This window comes from Homarus americanus, unplaced genomic scaffold, assembly GCF_018991925.1.
Source record: "Homarus americanus isolate GMGI-L3 unplaced genomic scaffold, GMGI_Hamer_2.0 scaffold43895, whole genome shotgun sequence".
NCBI lineage: Eukaryota > Metazoa > Arthropoda > Malacostraca > Decapoda > Nephropidae > Homarus > Homarus americanus.
Genome location: NW_024738072.1, coordinates 213754 through 234692, shown reverse-complemented (window position 1 = coordinate 234692; position 20939 = coordinate 213754). Strand labels below are relative to the sequence as shown.

The following is a 20939-nucleotide window of genomic DNA, read 5'->3' as shown; positions in this document are numbered from 1 at the left end:
GTTTGAACAAGATATTACGACATCAGAAGAATATATGTAACCTGTATATCACTTTGGTTTATCATATCAGAGAGGAAATTATATTTACTGTATTTCATTTTTTCCCATTAGGTGTGGCACCGCCTGTGCTACGGAAGTAAGGGTCGCTAGTCCACCTACCTGTGAATGGATTCCTAATTTTGCAATCGGAAAAGTGAAGATTACAGAGTGCAGTACCAGTCACACAGAGAGAGAGAGAGAGAGAGAGAGAGAGAGAGAGAGAGAGAAATTATAATAAAATTGGATGTTATAAATGCATTAATAAAACAAGGTGAAGCAAATCGTACAATGTATTTTAGTAATACAAGTGCCCGAACAAATTATGCACTTGGTAATACAACTTAGTGAACCGATCTTATTGTACAATATCTTGACACAACTATGGAACTGATCATACAAGTGAGTTAATTAGATACAAAACAAAGACCAGTGAATATATTTTACAAACAGATATATAATTAATCATGGTAATCTAAGTCCTCGTCAACTGATCACTGAAATGAGTTATTATAATAGATTCATCTACTCAAACGATTCAGTAAAATACCCATAGAGGTGAGTTAATATGCCATAGAGTTGAGTTGACTAATGTTACAGCAGAGTTAATTTATCATTTAACTAAACTAAATAATCATACCTTTGACTTAGTTATCATTCAACTAAGTTAATTAATACAGATGGGGTTAATCACACAACTGAGTTAAACACAACATAAATATCAGTAATTTAATGTTCATTTTCCATATTTGACTTAAGAGTGTGACAGGCGCTCATCATACAGGCAGTGATCTTTCATTCTTCAGAATTCACACGAGAATAGCGTGTGAATTCTGGAGGAACTTGAGGAACGAAATAGGACTAGTTTGGCAGCCTGATACTTCGTAACACCGACCGTTTCTCAACGCCTCACACTCGTTACACTGTAACACAAAACAAAAGGTAGGATAGAAATAACGTAAAATTAGTGTTATTTACTTAAAACGCAAATATAAATGACGTATCCTAGTTATTTAAACCTGGAAAACTAATGACAATGTTTAGTTTTTTATATCAAAGATGCTAAGTCTCAATCCATAGAAAATTTGATTATATACCTGAAAAAAATAAATAAATTAAACTAGATACATGATTATGATAAAATTCCGCAATAAGTTAAACAGAAAAAGACAAATTAACAGATGAATTGTGTTTTTGAAATTCTCATGACAAATTAAAGTAGGTAACTGAAATAGAGCCATATACCTTTTTGCTATGTTCAGCTGTAACCTTGGCTTTTTGATGTAGAAATTTGAGCCTGGCATTGTGAATTGAATCTACTGACCCACACTGTTCCATCACAATAACTTTACCAATACAAGGGTGAGTTTAGTTCATTATAAGATATGATTAATAAGCAAATGTTAAACACCGATGTGATGAGATGTGTCACACTAAAAACTATTAACAGACACATAGAGAGTATTAAATCAAGTGAATGTTATGCTTTAATGGTGGTTCTGTGCAGACAAACACAGGTGGAACAGGCTGTGCAATTGTAATATATAAAGAAAAAGAGATGATAGTGTCAAACAAGCAAAGGCTGAACAACTGGGCCAGCACAACACAAACTGAACTAATTGGAATCTACTTAGCTACAGACTACCTTAAAGGAAATGGAGGTGGGGTGATATTCTGTGGCTCTCAAATGCTTTGAAATGAATGAACAGCCCACCAGTTTCTACGTGATAACTAACTGCCAATGAGAACAAACTCTCGTATCGAATTTGTGTGAATTCCGTCCCATGGCCAATGAGGCATGCAAGACGAAAATGTAGACTGTGACCTTGGCCTGTCCAATGCTGTACTGTACTTAAAAAACATTCAAGTCAGAATCATGAACTCTGATCTAGAAGAACCGAGAAATGCAGAGAGACCTGACAGTTGTAGCATTAGTGAATATGACAAATTTTGTGACGAGAGGTACCGGTATGGCCAGCATAAGGACAGAACCAGACAATGTGATGTAGTCGTGGCCAGAATTAGGCTAGGATACAGACACATCTGACAAGTTAGTAACGCTGTACCCATACCGGAACACTCAGCATGTAAACTTTGTGATAAACCTTTAAAGTTTAAAGCATACACTTGAACACTTTATTATTGAATGAAACACTGTCAAAGACTTCAGCCCACCTGACTTATTGTATCATGAACTTTGTAATTACTACATTGAATAGGGGTGCTTGAGGACAGTCTTGCTGTTTATCCCACACTGATTAATCTTCTATTAGAATATGACGTCCAATGTATATGAATCACTGTCTTGCATGGCAGTGAACAGTGACATCACCCACATGACTCTGACCTATATATACTGTTAATGAATATGATGCATTTCTTTGTGTACGAACCCCTGTCCTGCATGGCAGTGAACAGTGATACCACCCTCAGTGTCAAGACCTGACTGAATTACTCAGAATAGGCAAACTGTACTCCAAGTTTTGTCAATAAATTTGTTAAAAAAAAAAGTTTATTTCATACTCAGCGTGAACAGATAATTTATTAACCCTTAAAAATCAGACCACGTTTAACCCCGATAGTCTAGATCATTTATTATATATTGTACTGATACAGCAAAAGAGAACACGTTCTATCCTCTCACCTTTACTTATGTTCATACTAAGAGTGAGCAAAAGTAAATAAATATATAGAAACAGTGAAGGTATAACCATAAATGATATTAAACGAAGAATGTAAAAAAGAAAGAAAGAATTATTACCTGATGTGTACAAGAGACTTATAACCATCTTAATATTCAAGTAACCTCAACCACACGCATCACTCTTCATCACCACATCACCCTTCCCTCTTTCACTTTTTCATACCTCGCTTCCTATGTACATTTATAACTTTCTATGTGTCTTTCTATCATCACTAAATCGAAAATCACTCACTCTTCCCTCATAATTTATACATGGTAGTTTAATTAAATGTATGCTATGAACAATATTAAAATTGCATTACTTAAACCGAAAATATATATATACTGTAAATAAACAAGCCGTTCAGGAGTACAAACATACCTTCACTGGCATGTAGGATATGCCATTCCTCAAGAGTCGTGAAAACAAGTTGTCATTGACTGTTAAACTATCTTCCATGTAGTCGTGGTTGTGGACGTCTACGGCTGACTGCTCCAAGCGGCGATTTTCACCCAGCCGAGCCATCACCAATAATACAGCCACTATAACCACCAGGCGTCTCATGCTTCAGGTAAGATATGTGGGTCTGTTGTCTCCTGCCTCTTCTCCCGCTGCAGCAATGGAGGTGGTAGAGTGCGATGATTTATTATTAACAGTAATGCAGTGTGTGAGCTCTTTGTCTCGTTGACTGAACTGGCGTCGATAGTGCTCCGGGCTTTTCAATGCTGCACAACTGCCAGATTATCTGTTTTACAGGAAACCACAAGATAGCACAATTTTCATTTATAACTCTATCTAAACATGTTAACCAAATTAAAAATACAAATCGTCTTTTTCTATAAAACAATGCCATTTCAAATTTGGTTACTGAAGTGATAACGGTGTTAGTGATGATAATGACTAAAATATCAATTAATTACGAAAAAAAAAATAATCACGTTAACAGAATTAATATCTAAAATTAAGATAAAACAAATCTAAAACTTAAAATTTTTAATTTTTTAACTCAGTGATACACACAACTGTATCGGAAAAGGGAAGTTCACTTTCCGCTTACACTTGGTTATCTGACCCAACAATATCTAACCACACAAAAGCAGATCCAACAATGTTGCGGGGGATCATTGGTACCCCCCCCCCCACACACACACACGCACGCACGCACTCACACTCACACACACACACACACGCACATACACACACACACACACACACACACACACACACACACACACACACACACACAGGCCTCGCAAAATCTGCCTGCACACTCCCTATCCCTGATGACGCTCAACCATAAGTACTGGTTGAGTCAAGACGCTCCTCAAGAGAGCCGATCTTCAAATCATGAACGAAGTGAACAGCGAAGTGCCAGTATTAGTGTTCGCCACTATGATAAACATTGTGAACACTAAATATAGATACGGCCGGAATAAATGTCTGACTCGGCTCAGTGAAGTAGTTGGGAGCTCACGAGAAATCCTTCCCTTGCACTTACTCAATGTCGAATTTGTGGCGACATTAAAAAACATCTTCAGCATTACATCTCAGAGTGCAGACCAATTTGCTCCTTGTTGCCACTTAACAAAACCTTTGACGAACTCTGTAAATACATCCTAACTACCAATGCCGTGGATACTATTTTACCGTTACTGTATATCCACTTGACCCATTCGTCATAGCGCACTCTAAGAGTTGCGAGTTCCACTCTCACTCCTTACACACACCAGCAGTCAACTTGGGGTGCAGCTGCCCTACGAGGCGAGAGTCTGTGTTATTCAGTTTGACGGCCGTCTCTATGTAGGGGCGGGTAGGGGGTAAATAACGACCTAAAAATAAAAAAATATAATGATAATCACCCCTGATTGGTTTTCTCCGGGTGCTCACTTCTCAGGTTTCCTTTCTGTACTAAGACTGGACATAAAAAATAATTAATGTTTGTGCTTCTAGAATAAATTGAATTAGGCTCAATCATAAGTAAAAACAAAAAAAGAAACACAACATAAATTATAATGATATCCACAATTCGAATAATAGTGAGTGTTGGCCGGGGCTCTTAAACCCTTGGAGCCACTGAACCCAGTTTGCCCAACCAGTTATCCGTTCCTGCTTCCATAATTATATTCATTTTTATAAATCAAAGAACTATATATAGTTCCCAGAAATATGTTGCCATCATTAAGGCGGTTAGATTTGATATTTTTATTAATATAGTATATGATTAATTCTATACGTTAGTTTCCCTCAAAATAATTTACGTTTTTTCAGAACCAGCTTCTTGTTATAGAAAACGAATAAACCTGAATTCTCGGGTAAGCCTTAACTTTTCTCACTCCTCTCGACTACCGCATAAAGACGTAACAATACGTTAAAATACGTAAAAAGCTGTCAAAACACGCAAAAATATACGTAAAAGACGTAAAAAGAATTTGTAAGAAAAAATTTAAAAATTTTGTAAAATGCGCAAAAAGATATCAAAAGACATACTGTATAACAATTTAAAAAGACACAAATATTTCATGAAAAGACACGAATAAGTAAAAGGATGTAAAAATACGTAAACAGTCGAAAATACGTAAAATTGTGTAAAAATGTGTACAAATACGAAAAGGCCGTTAAAGTACTTAATTCTGATTATCAAGTGCCCTAATATCAATTAGCATAATTAATTATATTTGGTACAATTAAGACAATTAATTATCAAAATTTCACAATGTGTGTGTGTGTGTGTGTGTGTGTGTGTGTGTGTGTGTGTGCTCTAATATGATTATCTAAAGTGTGTTGCGGATTTAAGTCACCAACACCACAACCAACACCACAACCAGCATCAAGACCACAACCACCACTATACCCCTTACCACCAACATAACCACCAAGCCCATTTCAACCACCATCACCACAACAACCACCAACAGGAGTCACACTCTTACAGCCGCAGGATCCAATTTCCCGGGATGACTGCCTTGGGAATTGTTAAATTTTCTGACTGGGTGTTGAGGCGGCCGTGTGGTGGGGAGTTAAGGGCAAGATGTTGAGGGAGAAAAGATGGGGAAGAGTGACAGGGAGAGAAGTTGGGGAGAATGGTAAGGAAAGAAAGTGATGATGAAAGTGGCAGGGAAGGAAGATGAGAGTAGGAATGAAAGAAAGAAAAGTAACAGAAAGGTGTATGAGTGTGTATGGCAGTGATTGAATGCATATGTACTGTACTTGTGTATACCTGTGTATATATTTATATTATGTAGTTATGCGTGTGCGTATACAGTCAAATGTATGTGCATGGAATAAAATTTTTAGTCATGACAATAATTATATTTTTATTTCCAAGAACTACGAGCAGTGCTGTAACAGTGCAATGGTGTGGTAGTGTGGCAGTGTAATAGTCAGATAGTGTGATAGTGTGGCAGTGTGGCAGTGTGATAGTGTAGTAGTGTGATAGTCAGATAGTGTGATGGTGTGATGGTGTGATAGTTTGGTAGTGTGATAGTGTGGCAGTGTGATAGTGTGATGGTGTGATAGTGTGGTAGTGTAATGGTGTTCTGATCTGCTCTTCCCCTCTTCCCCAATCATCTCCTTCTACCTCACCTCATTTATCTTCTAATTTACAGTAGCTCTCTCATTTGTCTCACCCTCCTACCCTCTCCTTGCCTCCTCCTCCCTATCCACACCTCCACTACCCCTCTTTCCTTCCTTCCACTCTCTATTACATCCTCCTATCCTTCCACTCTTCTTCTCCTTCCTACAACACCTTTGCTACCTCCCACACCTATTCTCACTCTCTCCTCGTCTTCTCCTCTCTCCCATCTTGTTTCACCTCTTCTCCTATTCCATCCTTCTTTTCGTCTTCATTTTACTCTCCCCTACTCTTTGTTCCCACTCTTCCCTCTCCCCCACTCTTCCCTCTCACCCACTCTTCCCTCTCCCCCACTCTTCCCTCTCCCCCACTCTTCCCTCTCCCCACTCTTCCCTCTCACCCACTCTTCCTCACCCACTCTCTCACCCACTCCTCTCACCCACTCTTCCCTCTCACCCACTCTTCCTCTCACCCCTCTTCCTCTCCCCACTCTTCCCTCTCCCCCACTCTTCCCTCTCCTCTCCCCACTCTTCCCTCTCCCCACTCTCTTCCCTCTCCCCCACTCTTCCCTCTCACCCACTCTTCCCTCTCCCCGTTCCCTCCTAATGGATCATGACTGCTCTACATGTCAAAATTCATCAGACAAGTTATGGTTCAGCTTTGAAGAGGGAACCCTAGGCGAGAAGGAGGAGGAGGAGGAAAGAAGAAAAGGAGGGAAGGAAAGGTTGGATAAGTGGAGAGAAGGCTTAGGAAGGAAAGGAAAGAGAAGAGAGAAGACAAAGCAAGGGTTAAAAGGGAGATAGGATGTTACCAGAAAGAGATGTAAAGGAAACGAATAATTAAAGAAACAAGAGAAACGGGTGTGTGGCAAGACGGAAGAGGAAGAATAGAGGAAGATAGAGAGAAAATGAGGAAAGAATGAAAGAGATAGAAAGGAAGATTAACTCCATGTACAGGTATATAAGACGGCAAAATCCATTTCTCTCAGACTTAAAATTTTAACACGATTAAATAAGTGAAAATTCTCCCCCCGCACACCCACCCACACAAACACTTAGAAATTCTGATAATGTAGCATTTAATATTTTTTCTCTCTCAGTGACGTTAATCTCCTGAAGAAGGTTTGGTACAGTGTTTTGTTCAGTGAAGGTAAGATTAATCAACATCTCTCTCTCTCTCTCTCTCTCTCTCTCGGGTGGCTGACTACTCCTTATTAAACGATCCAGCAGTTTCTTTAGACAATTAATCAGTTTTCTTTTACAGCGAAGCGCGTGTTCTCATTACCGGCAATTTTCTAGCTATTGTCTAATGTGTTTTGGGTTTTTATTGTTGAAACTCTGAATGGGAGAGAGAGAGAGAGAGAGAGAGAGAGAGAGAGACGTCTGTGTGTGAGTCGCTCTCCATACGAACATTGAGACAACTTCCCCGACTGTGGACTCCGCTGGCGCTAACACTTGTCTGGGAAAACACTGGACTTGTACCATTACTGGAGCCAAGTAGGAACAATGGCAGGAGGACTTGACGTGGACGAAGACAATGCCGATGACCTACGGAAACTCAACTCTTCCAAAACCCCACCAGCAAGACACACACACACACTATCAGGTTAACAAAGCAATTCCACACACACACACACACACACACACACACGCGCGCGCGCACACACACACACACACATACACACACACACACACAAACACACACGCGCGCGCACACACACACACACCAGCATAAATAATAAGCCCATCAAACAGTTGGTCTAGTGTGAATTATGGCAACAATGAGTGATCTTAATTACGCCATAAGCTCTTAATGACATGTCAATTAACCTGTAATAATCTCAATAACCCCTTAAAAAAAAACATTATCAAGTTGGTAATTATTGCAACGGCTGCATTTTACTTTCAATCATTTCCAATTAAATAAATGATAATCGCATTAGTATCATAAAACACCATAAAAAAATTACTGTGATAAAGATTAACGTTCCCGTGTGTCGAGCGTCCGTCTCTTCGTTGGTCCTGATACTCAACACTGCCGCCTCTTTGGTCATACTTTCGTCCAAATCAACTCTGGTGGATCTGCTATCGTTCTGAAAAGACGTCAATGAGATTAGATTAGATTCAGGTGGTGAAGAGAGTGAGAATTATTTCGTCTACTAAGTTACCATTGGTTGCTACGGGTTGTGTTAAAGAGGGAGGGGGGGAGTTAAAGGGGAGGGAGGTAGAGAAGGAGAGAAAAAAAAACCCATTCTAGTCCAATAAAGTGTTGAAAGACTAAGAGTGAAGTATTACCGTCACACTCGGCTCTGTCCACCAATATTACGTGTGGTTTAGTGAATGGAAGCAAATTTTAGTCAAGCTACAGTACTTCATTATTCTCTACCTGGCCAAGAAGTGAGAAAGAGAGCGGGGGTTATTTGATATTTCCACGATCAACAGACTGTACATGTAGAGACACCCAGGTGAGAGACTGCCACTGTCTATGCTACCACCAGATATTCCACAATGCCAATACCACCACCCCGCCTCCCAGGTATTTCTGTGGCATCCCTAAAAAATTAAAATAAAATCATAAATTTAAAACAATATTTTTAGTGTGAGTCCAAGCAAGCTTATGAATATATACGACATGAGGTCAGTTTGTTATTGTTTTTCCGAGTAACAAAACAAAAAAAAAGTCTGTATATCAATTTCAGGGATCCATGAAGTTATTTTGTTACGATCAGTTAAAAAAAAGAAAGAAATGACTAAAAAAAATGTTTAGGTCTAAAAAAAAAAAATTCAAGAAAACATTGACCAAGTTTATTCGTTATTATTTATGTTTCTGATTGGATTAAAAGCTTTGGAGATATGATGTTTACTGGAAAGACTTAGGATTTCTTCTGGTATACATGATTCTTTCTCTCTCTCTTGGCTGCTATAATCCTACTTAATATCACAACAAACAAACAAACACAAAATTCTGAAAAAATAAACTATAAATTCCTAGCGATAATCAAATACCCAACCCGGTAAAAATAATTCCCCAACTTTTTGATCATAAAGTCACCAGATTTAACCCATCACAAATCCTGTTGTAAGTAATTGTTCACGAAGCAGCAGTTATTAACAGCGTAAGTTGGGGGCCGTACTGTAAATCCTAGCTTCTGTACATCACCGCATTATGCTGGAGAGGAACGAGACTTGTAGGTAAGACTGGTGGAGCTTTCGGTTCTAAACTTTTGTCCCGTTAACCCATAACGCTAAAAGAGTCATGGAAGTAGGAAGAAGATCTGGGTGGGTGGGGGAGAAAGAGAGAGAGAGAGAGAGAGAGAGAGAGAGAGAGAGAGAGAGAGAGAGAGAGAGAGGGTGCTTAAAAATGGTATATAATACTCAGAAAAGAGTTTGAAGGCGCGAGAAAGAGTGATGTTATTATCTCTTAACTAACAATAAAGTGAGAGCGTAATACAAAGAGACACACACACACGTTCACTCAGACACTATGGAAAGGAACGGTGAAATAATGTAGAGGAACGTGTGTGTGTGTGTGTGTGTGTGTGTGTGTGTGTGTGTGTGTGTGTGTGTGTGTGTGTGTGTGTGTGTGTGTGTGTGTGTGTGTGTGTGTGTGTGTGTGTGTTGTGTGTGCGTGTGTGTGTGTCTGTGTGTGCCCCTTCCCACCCACAGCCTTTTCTTAACACAACCCAGAAGAACTTTTGTTATTTTTTTTCTGCACAATGAATTTCCTGACTGTTGATACCCCCTGAGGTACAGAGGTGGGTAGAGTGGGTGGAGTGGGTGGTGGGTGGGTGGAGTGGGTGGGGTGGGTGGGGTGGGTGGGTGGGTGGAGGTGGGGTGGGTGGGTAGTGGGTGGGGTGGAGTATGTTTTGATGGGGAGGGGGAGTGTGGCAGTAATAGGGCGTGAGGAGGAGAGGGGGAGCTAATCAATCATCGTTTACCTAATGTTTAGTGTTTAATACTGTGTGAGTGTATAGTTGGTGACGCTGTTGATAATGTGGTTAGCGTTAGTCTTAGTTTTGTTGGTGGTCCAGTCAGTTTTGGCAGTTAGTGGCAGTTATAGCACAGTTAGTGACGGTCATAGCATAGTTAGTGGCAGTCAGAGCATAGTTAGTGGCAGGCTGTAACCATATTTCAAAGTTAATTGATAAAAGATGACCAAAACAAAAGCCACACATATATTTACTTGGAAACGTATAAACACATTAACGCTGCCACGGTTAATAGGATTATAATTTAATATTCCAAATTGTTGTACCTTGTTATTTGTGAGCTGTGCCGGTACTCCAACACGATAACTGTGTAGAATAATAAATACTTTACTAATATTACCAGCTGACGGTGGTGTTAATAGCGTCAATAGATAATTAATAGAAACATCCTCTTACCTGTCGTTATCATCACCTGAGCACTCATGTTTATTACCCCTTGAAAAGTAATTAAGGATAATTTATTATTAGTATCGTGTGTTAATATCATAATAAACAAATACGGTTTAATATTAACAAATATTTGAGGTGTTATTATAGCTGCCAGAGTAGAATATAAATTACCTTCATCATTATGGGAAATTCCACACAATAAAATGCCGTAAAAAAAAACATTCACGACCTCTGACAGTAAATAAAAAAATCTGTTATTTTACTCAGCTGTTTTTGTCTTTGCATAACAACTGTGTTTATTGATAATTAAAACCTATAAGAGAAACAAGAGACCCAGGTGCTTGACTGACGAAAGGTAGACTACGTAAGACATAACGAAGGACAGGTAAGGTCCAACTCCAGGTGAGATCTAAAGGGTGTATTGTACTGCAGGTGTTACGTATGTGTTTATCATTAATACCTGTGTCTTCAGTAAGGTATAGATGAAGTGAGATATAAATAAGAAGTGAGGAAGATTATAGAGAAGATGTGGTGATCAAGACTGTGTTGAGAAGGACAGGTAATAAGTGAGGAAGAAAGTTTGTCTCTTATTCTCTGTTGATAGAAGGAAAGAAATCAATTATTTCGTTAACTGAGGATCCCCAACACACATACACAGATAAAATATACACACACACACATACACCACACACACACACACACATACACGAGGTTAACTTCCTCAAATGAACTTTAACGCCAAACTTAACCAAAAATTCTACCCAACTTAAATGTATCAGAACGTGAAGGACATATTTCTTATCACATCATACATCACAAATATACAGACAGACGGACAAACAGACGAAGATATCACTATAGATCCCTCCTGCTATCATAACGGGGCATAAAAAGTCACTCAAAATGACTTCTGTTAGAGACATTGTGGGAGAAGCTTCACAGGAGGGAGGAACTCAGTAAAGTGAAAGAGTTCCGAGGCTTTAGCAGGCGAACACTACTGACGAAGGCAAGAGTTAAAGGCTGAGTGACCACAGACGCAGAGGCAGGGAACAACCGACTGATGGGAGGAAAATCGTGAGTGAAAGGAGGAATGTGAATGAAGGAGAGAGAAATTGTGGCATTGAGGAAAATTTGAGGTCAAATACTGTGTGTGAGGGGGGGGGGGGTGCACTTGGCCTTGTGTAGTGTAGAGACATGAAGATAGAAATATATATTGAGTTTTTTTTAATACCCCTCTGTGTATCTATTTTGAGGGAGTTTCTGCACTGATAGATCATATAAGTACATCTTAAGGCAATCAGTATCTCGTTTCAAGAATATCTCAAGTCAACAGAGAAATATAATACAAGAGATGTAAATAAAATAATGATCTAAGGATGTGTAAAGGAGATTAATAATCAATAATTAAGTTATATTTAAAAAAAATGGTATATTAAAAATATTTGGGTTAAAGATTCAATAAAGGTGAAGGTTGGCGACAAATATTGAACTGTGTCAGGATTCTATTTCAGAGTATTTTGATGACACGGTTCTTGCAGCTTAGTGGAGAGACAGAGAGGCAGGCAGGCAGGCAGGCAGGCAGGCAGACAGATAGATAGACAGACAGACAGATAGACAGAAAGAGACAAGGGAAGACAGTCTGAAAGGTATGCAAGTTACATCCTTCCTTTACCTTTTCAATATGAAGTATCTACTGCTTTTTGCCTTACGTATTTTAGGGAGGAAATAGATCAGCCATCATCTTCTTGGTAACGGGAGACGAAGCTGAAATAAGTGAGAACAAGAGTTAATGAGAACACGTATAGAATGCCAATGGGAGGAAAATGAATAATAGACAGATACACAGCATAATCAGGTAAATAAAGAAAAGGTTAATGTGTTTTTTTTTGTAAAGATGATATAGAGTACAGCTAAACACTATATACAACAGGTGAACAAGTGGGATTACGGTCAAATTAGGGAAGGAGTGAGTGAGAGACAGGTGTAGTCAGCAGGTGTGTGTGTGTGTGTGTGTGTGTGTGTGTGTGTGTGTGTGTTGTCAGCAAGAAGCATCACCCTTGGCTGACTTATGCTGACGTAACACATTGATTGTTACACCTGACCAACCTGTAGTAATTACACCCGGTGGGAGGAGTAATGAGTTTGGTGATGAGGGAGGAGAGAAAAGAAGAAGAGAATAAGAGGAATGATGGATAAAGGGGGATATATAATTACCTCACCTCACCTACAGTGAAAATACTTATATAAATAGATGACGATGACGATGACGATGATGATGATGATGATGATGATGATGATGATGATGATGATGATGCTGATGATGATGATGATGATGATGATGATGATGAAACAAGAATAAAAGGATAATTTACAAGGGAACTTACTCTCTCCTGGGAAGTGTTTGAGGCGGGTTATAAATGACTCCTCACCTCCCTCGCTGACGCTGCCATAAATCATCTGGTGTTTAGAAAATATTACCCACAGTGATGCCATTCATGTGGGGGAGAGGTGGGGGGGGTAGGAGGTGGGTGGGGGAGGTGGCTGGTTGGGGTGGGTGAGACGGGGGGGTGGCTGGCTGTAATGGGTGATGGGGGAGGTGGTGGTTGTGTTGGGTGTGAGGAGAGTGACTGGTTGTGATGGATGAGGGGAAGGTGGGTGAGGGAGAGGCTTATTTGACGTCATTATGTATCTGATATATACAAAATAAAAAGTTCCTGTAATCTCTCTATGAATATATGCAAATAAGATATAATTAAGTTTTTTTTTTAAGATAATTTAAAGTTGTTGGAATTATGACCGGTCAGGGAGACGTAAGGAAGTAAGTTAACTAGTCTGACAGGTGTGTGGGGAGAGACAATTAACATATATGTGGATGTTAAAAAGATAAATGTTAACTTTCTCATAGATACATCATAATATTATCAGTGTATCGTAGAAATTTTCTGAATACCTTATCTTCAGTACTTTATGATCAGACTCTCTCTCTCTATGCTTTTTGACCTTCCCTCTCACCTACAACCCCAGCCTAACACAATCCCTCTCCCCTATAAACTACACTCATCCATCACGCTCTCTCCCATGTCACGCAGTAATGAGTGGTGGTGCGGTGAGTTGTCCAGTCCCTCTCACTGCCCTCACTCACCTCTCACTACCCCTCTCACTTGCCCTCACTCTTCTATGTTTCCTGGACGTAATAAATGATAAAGGGAAGAACCTCAGCTGCAAGAGACTGCCATTATAGCTTAGTTTCACCTTCTGATCGACACACACACACACACACACACACACACACACACACACGATCATCAATCATCAGTTGGCAACATTTCTCTTCATCACAAATCATCGGTTCCTGATGATCCTGAACCAGCCAAGTGTTGAACCTGTTTACCTTTATGACGCTTTTATTTATCTGTTTGTCTGTCTATCTGTACAACAGATTGTCTGTCTCTCACTCTTTCTGTTTATCTGTCTACCTGTCTGTCCATCTATCTAGCTTAAATATCTATAAAGTTAAATATCTATCTAGCTCTCTGTCTATCTAGTTATCTTGCTACCTAGCTGGCCGCCTCATGGTCGGGGCAAGATAAGAGCGCCACACACGGACACATACACACATTGTTGTGGTCGAGGTTATATTTCTATTTGCTTTGTGTGTGGACCATTAGTCACTGCTCTAGACTGGCTGCTTCCATGGCTGGCTGGCTGCTTCTATTACTGGCTGGCTAGATGGCTGCTTCTATGGCTGGCTGGCTAGAGGATGGCTGGCTGGTTTTGGGCACAGACATTCATTAGGCGTTGATAGGATAATACATTAGAACAGAGCTTCACGGTTTGTGCCTCTCAGGTAACTATAACATAAAGATCAGAGGAACTCCTTCACCTCGCTTAACTTCACTACAACACCTGACACACACAATAAGTACATTACAGCGGCACTTAAGGGTCTTCATTTACACTGTGTATGCGCTTTGGTTTATTTTTAACAGATAAAAGTAAATTCTACAATTGCCAAATCACATTTCAACGGAAAACAAAAAGTAAAAAAAGTGAAAAATAAAATACTACCATTAAACTTCTTCTGAAAACATGAATATGATACAAAATGAAACTCGTTTGATTTATTACCTTCGATTTTGGGGTGGATGGGGTGGTAGTAGGCGGGGAAGAGGGTGGGCGTAGAGGGTGGGAGTGGGTGGGGAAGAGGGTGGGCGTAGAGGGTGGGAGTGGGTGGGGAAGAGGGTGGGCGTAGAGGGTGGGAGTGGAATGGACAACTACCATTAATGCTGACTGAAGGTGGATGAGGACACACACACACACACACACAGACACACACACACACACACACACGCGCGCGATGAATAGCTTTCCTAGACAAGATAATGAACAATTCAGGAGTTAGATTAGGTCTTATTTATTTAAGTTAGATTAGTTTAAGTTGGATTAGTGGGATTCGGATAAATGGGGTTAGATTAATTTATGATAATTCCGTGTTCGGATCCCAGAGCGTTGCCAGCGCCACCACTCTGCAAAATTAGGCAAACTACTCAAAATGTTAAATACTTTTTCATAGGGATAGTTTTGTCTCACTGCCGAAACATGTCTCTAATCATCTCAAAAGTTAGTTCTCTTCCTTTTCTCTTTCGTCTTCCAGTGAAAATAAATTGAAACAAGTCGATGATGAGAGAGAGAGAGAGAGAGAGAGAGAGAGAGAGAGAGAGAGAATTAATTACAAACTCGAATCACAAATCAAGCCCAGAATTTCGAGGTCGGTAAATGGTTGTAAGAGAGATATGTGGACTCTCTCTCTCTCTCTCTCTCTCTCTCTCTCTCTCTCTGACCTCCAGCGTCGAGATGTGGATATTCAGCCTAAAATTATTGCAACATCGAGTCTCTCTACCGGACATTTGTGATGCTTCAGTGTTGGGTCATGACATGTACATCATATATGTTAAGTATGTAAATAAAAATACAGTTTATTATTTATCCATGAGCATTATTTTCTATTTATAATGTCTTATTTAGCTCCGTGTCTGTCTGTGTGTCTGTCTGTCTGTCTGTGTGTCTGTGTGTGTGTCTGTCTGTCTGTCTGTCTGTCTGTCTGTCTTCCTCACAGACCACTCCGTCAGTAGGATACAATTATATGCAAATGAGAGGCACACACACTCATCTTACTCTCCTGACTAACTATCACCTACCAGTGACCTGATAATCATCCTACTATCAACAATATCCATCCACACTACACATCCACATTACACATCCACACTACACATCCACATTACTCATCCACACTACTCATTAACACTATCCAACCACACTAATCTAGGTCGCTCATGTACACAACAAACACTAGTTACTCACGACCATATGAACTTAATTAAAACTTTTTTGTAGTTTAGGTTTGTTTAATGTTTTTTTTTTTTAGTGTTTTATTTTCATTCCGCGACCAGAGAAGTTGGCAAGGGTTACACACATGGGATTTGTGAGATCATATTGTTCGTTTGTAAGCTCGTCGGTTTTATTTCCAGAGTGTGAATAAAAAAAACAACTTATAAAACAGACTTTGTGTATATTAGTGTATTATTGACTCTAACGTGTATTTTAATATCAAGTATTTCTGTTTATGTCATTCTTAACTAACTGTTTTTTTTTTTTCTCTCTCTCTCTCTCTCTCTCTCTCTCTCTCTCTCTCTCTCTCTCTCATTTTGTCTTTCTGCTTCACCGATTCTCTATATTTTCTCTTCTCAAATCATTTCATTCTTCCTTTAATAAGATTCTTCATCCATTCCTTCATTTCTTCTTTCCATCTTTCCTTCCTTCTTTCATATCTCCCTTAATACATTCATTCCTTTATTAATTTATTTTTTATTCATTCCCTTTATCCCGTCCTTCTTCTTCTCTCCCTATCTCTAGCCCTTTTCCTCTCTGTCTTTCTCTCCCATTATCTTTATCCCTCTCTCTCTTTTCATTTGTCTTTATTCTTTTCTCTCCTTCTTGTGCATGACAAACATTCGTGATTTTTCTCCTCTTTCTTCGCCACTTCCAGCAACTTCCAACTTAGCATTATTGACAGAAGAGTCCAGAGTGAGAGAGAGAGAGAGAGAGAGAGAGAGAGAGAGAGAGAGAGAGAGAGAGAGAGTGAGAGAGAGAGAGAGAGGTGTAGAATAATGAAAGATAAATGCTATAGAGACATATAGATATTTAAGTTCTTATTGTCAGTTAATTCGGATAAAAACAAACCGAAGCTTCAATTTGTGTCTCGACTTTGGGTAAGGCTTCAGAACCTAAGAAGACTTGTTAATGTATAAGTTTCTGAAGAGGTTTTTAATTCTAAGTTCGTTTTATTTTTTTGTATAGATCTTTCCCAAGTTCAATATTATTATAACAGATCAATTCGTAGTAAATGTAATACACTGTAAAAGCTAAGTACACTATACACTGTAAAAGCTAAGTACACTATACACTGTAAGCTAAGTACACTGTCACTAGAGTCTGTCGAGTCGGTGTACAAAACTTTTTTTTTCTTTTATTTGTTATCAGTAATTTGGCAGAGACGTGACCAGAGTGTGGAGACTCCTTGTGACTCCTGGACATGCACACACAGGGGGGGTCTGTACTGGGGGGTAACTATGGTAATGTGTCCTCAGTATTACATTATCTTCTGAATAAAATACAAAATTAATAATATAATTGCCTTCTTGTAAGTATCAAAGACAAAAAAAAAGTAGAATTTGAATTGATAACTACAGCAGGTTAAGATTTTGTACTACTTTTGCCAACAATAATCTCCTCATAGTCGTAACTACAAGTCTTTTATTAATTTTTTGACCCCGAGTGCCAAAAAATTATACGGTATTAGGTCAGGCGTATTTTTGACGTAAACCAATATTTTTTGGGGGAAGTGAAAACTAACTTGTTTATATAGTAAAGACAGTCTACACTCTTAAGAAAAGTGTATATATATATTGGTGATTTAAGACTTACGAGTTACAGTCTAATTGACCTTTTAAATATCTTTGATTATTTTAAAGGTCGTTAACCACTACTACCATTTACACCACAACCATCATGACTATTACCACCCCTTATCACTACCCCTACCACCCTTCTACCACAACCACCCCCTAATACCACTCTCCACCACCTTTCTATCACAACCACCCTCCTACCAACCCTCCTACCAACCCCTACCACCCTCCAACCAACCCCTACCACCATTCTACCACAATCACCCCTACCACCACCATGACCACCAGCAGAGTGTGGAGGGCAACAGGGGAGAACTTGTTAGTCCAGCCACGTTCTTCTCCTCACTGCTCGGGGAGAGAAGGAGAGAGAGTAGGAGGAAGGACCAGATTACCTCAGGGCTCATGAGTACCCTGGAGGGGAGTAGGGTGAGAGAGGGAGAAGGGGGTGGGGAGGGGTAGAGAGGGAGAGGGGGAGAGGGAGAGAGGGAGGGAGAAGTTAGCAGGTCAGCGAAGTGTGAGTGGAGGGTGTAAACAGTGTGTGTGACCTGTGTGTTGAAGAGAGATTTCTGAAATATGTTCATGCTTCTCTCTCTCTCTCTCTCTCTCTCTCTCTCTCTCTCTCTCTCTCTCTCTCTCTCGACTTCCAATAGCTATTAACATAATCCTCGCCTCAGGATATAACCCACTCACCTTGATGCACAGGTCGACAGCTTGCTAAATCATGAAACATTTTTGGCATCGTAAGTCAATCTAATACCCAGCTGGACATAACCTGAGTTAGTGAGGTCTTTGCTTAGTTGGCCGCGGTAAGGACACTGCTTCCCTGATAGCTCTACCTCTACCCCTTTGTCCCTGTCATTATCCGGAGAAACTGAAGACTTGCGTGTTCCTGAATTAATGAAGCAAAATATTAACCAACCTTACTCTAATCTGACCTAACCACACCTGACCTAACCTAACCTGACCTAACCTGACCTAACCTAACCTGACCTGACCTGACCTAACCTGACCTGACCTGACCTGACCTAACCAGAATTTACAGTACATGTATTTCAAGGATGCTAAACCGTGTGTATAATCACTGATAGGAATTAGAAGCAGTTAGTATGCTTCGAGGAACAGCCACACCTGCCGAGTTAATCACCATGTTGATTAATTAAGACCCAGAGAGTCAGGTAATTATGATAATGATCACTAACTGGGCAGGTAAGATTCTCAGGTGATCCTTTACTGTTAATTTACTTTGATCTCTCCCTCTCCCCTACACATACATTACCTGTACCCCCAACACACACTCTCTCTCTCTCTCTCTCTCTCTCTCTCTCTCTCTCTCTCTCTCTACACCCTTGTTTTTTCTATTTCTCCCCTTCTCACTCTCTTTAACCTCCCTCTCTATTTTTTCCTCGTTTCATTCTCTCTCTCTCTCCCTCTCTTCATTCTTTTCTCTCCACTATTCAGATACCAAGAGCCATTATATCCTCCTTAGCAGTATAATTTCACCTCAAAAGCTAAACAAATATCCTCACTAAAGACTTGATAACAATGAAACTCGAAGGCAAATCAAACTCCAGCCACAAAATTCCCCTCCCCTAACCCTCCCCCCCTCCCCCTCCCCTCCCCTTAATGAGAACTTGCCTGTCAGTAAATAAAACAACATTTGGTCTCAACTTGATTCACTTTATCTGAGCCGTGTCATGGAGCCCCTCGGTGGGTAAATTACGGTAAGGCACTGAATCGTAACTACTTGTTCTGATAGTCTGTGTGTTAGGTGAAGCAATGGGCAAATGATTGGTTGGCAGGATTGACATACACACATACTTGAACCTGGTAAAAACAATTGGTCTGTTTTTTGTCGATTTTTTTTTAGAGGGGGGGTTTAATATATGGTGGATACACAGACAGACAGACAGACACAAGTAAACAAACGGAAACAGATATAAAAAAAGAAGAACCAAAAGACAGGGACAAAAAAAAATGACAGAAAAGAGAACGAGAAAGAAAGAACGAGACAAAAAATGTAAATAAAGAGACAAGAAACGATATACTTACAGAGATAAGAAAGAGAAAGAGAATAATGAAGAGCAGAGAGACAAGAGAGAAAGAGAGAAAGAGAAAAAGTGAGAAAAAGAGAGAGAAAGAGAGAAAAAGAGAGAGAAAGAGAAAGAAAGAGAGAGAAAGAAAAGAGAGAAAGAGAAAGAGAATAAAGAAGAGATAAAGAGGAAGAGAGAAAGGAAGAATGAGAAGACTAATATGACCATGATTTACATATAAAGTGGAGGACCTACAACATTGAACATTGGACTAGACCGCCGTGTTCACCCCCCTTGAGAGATAGGGGGGGGAGGGGGTGAGGGGGGGGTGAGGGATGGGGTGAGGGGGGTGTGGGATTGAGGCACAGACATACACAAACTCATGAACATACACAAAGACGAGTATAAAGCTACACACACACACACACACACACACACACATCACACACACACACACACACACACACACACACACACACACACACACACACACACACACTACACACACAGGGAGAAAATCACAATTCCCGAGGTAGTGATCGGGGAAATGATTCCTGCGGCTGTGAGGAGGAGATGGAAGTGGAGGAGGAGGAGGAGGAGGAGGAGGAAAAGAAGGAGGAGTGGCGTGAAGTGGGGTGCAGGAGATGATGTACCTGGGGGGTTTAGGAGGAGGAGGAAGGAGGAGGAGGAACAGGGGGACAGGGAAGGGAGGAGATCTTAAAAGGAAGGGAAGAAAAAGGGAGGCAAAGGAGGAGAAAGGCGAGAGGTGTAAACAAGGTGAAGAAATGCCCCCACCCCCCACCCCCTTCCCCCACTGACAGACGTCTATAGATTGGATACGCATCTCAACTTCGAGATCTTGACTGACTTTAACCTAACCTAACCTAACCAACTCTCTCCACTGTTCTCTTAGTAACCATCTAGACGCCAAGGGTTCAGTTCCTTTTCCCCACATGAGGTTCTTAAGTAACGCAAGAATGGGTAGATTGTGAGTGTGTGTAAGAATTGAGAAGGTTTTTATTATTGTTATTTTTTTAAGTATTCGATATTTTCTTGGTAGTTCTTCTTTTCTCTATCTATCTTTCTTTCTTTATTTCTTTTATTCAACTTCATTTTATCTGTTCCTTTAATTTAATATCTTTGTCTCTCTTTAATACTTTTAGTCTTTTTTTCTCTCTTTTTCATTCGACCTCTCTCTCTCTCTCTCTCTCTCTCTCTCTCTCTCTCTCTCTCTCGTCCACCCGTAAGTGATGCTTGGAATAGTTAGCC

The 20939-nt window shown here is 40.0% G+C and overlaps 1 long non-coding RNA gene across 1 annotated transcript; it reads right to left on the bottom strand.

Moving 5' to 3' along the window:
• Nucleotides 1–315: 315 nt before the first annotated feature.
• On the bottom strand, nucleotides 316–3418 carry LOC121873719. The gene is made up of 2 exons (XR_006090297.1): nucleotides 3102–3418; nucleotides 316–959 (listed from the first exon to the last, which is right to left on the bottom strand). It is a non-coding gene; the product is annotated as an uncharacterized LOC121873719 (long non-coding RNA).
• Nucleotides 3419–20939: the final 17521 nt, after the last annotated feature.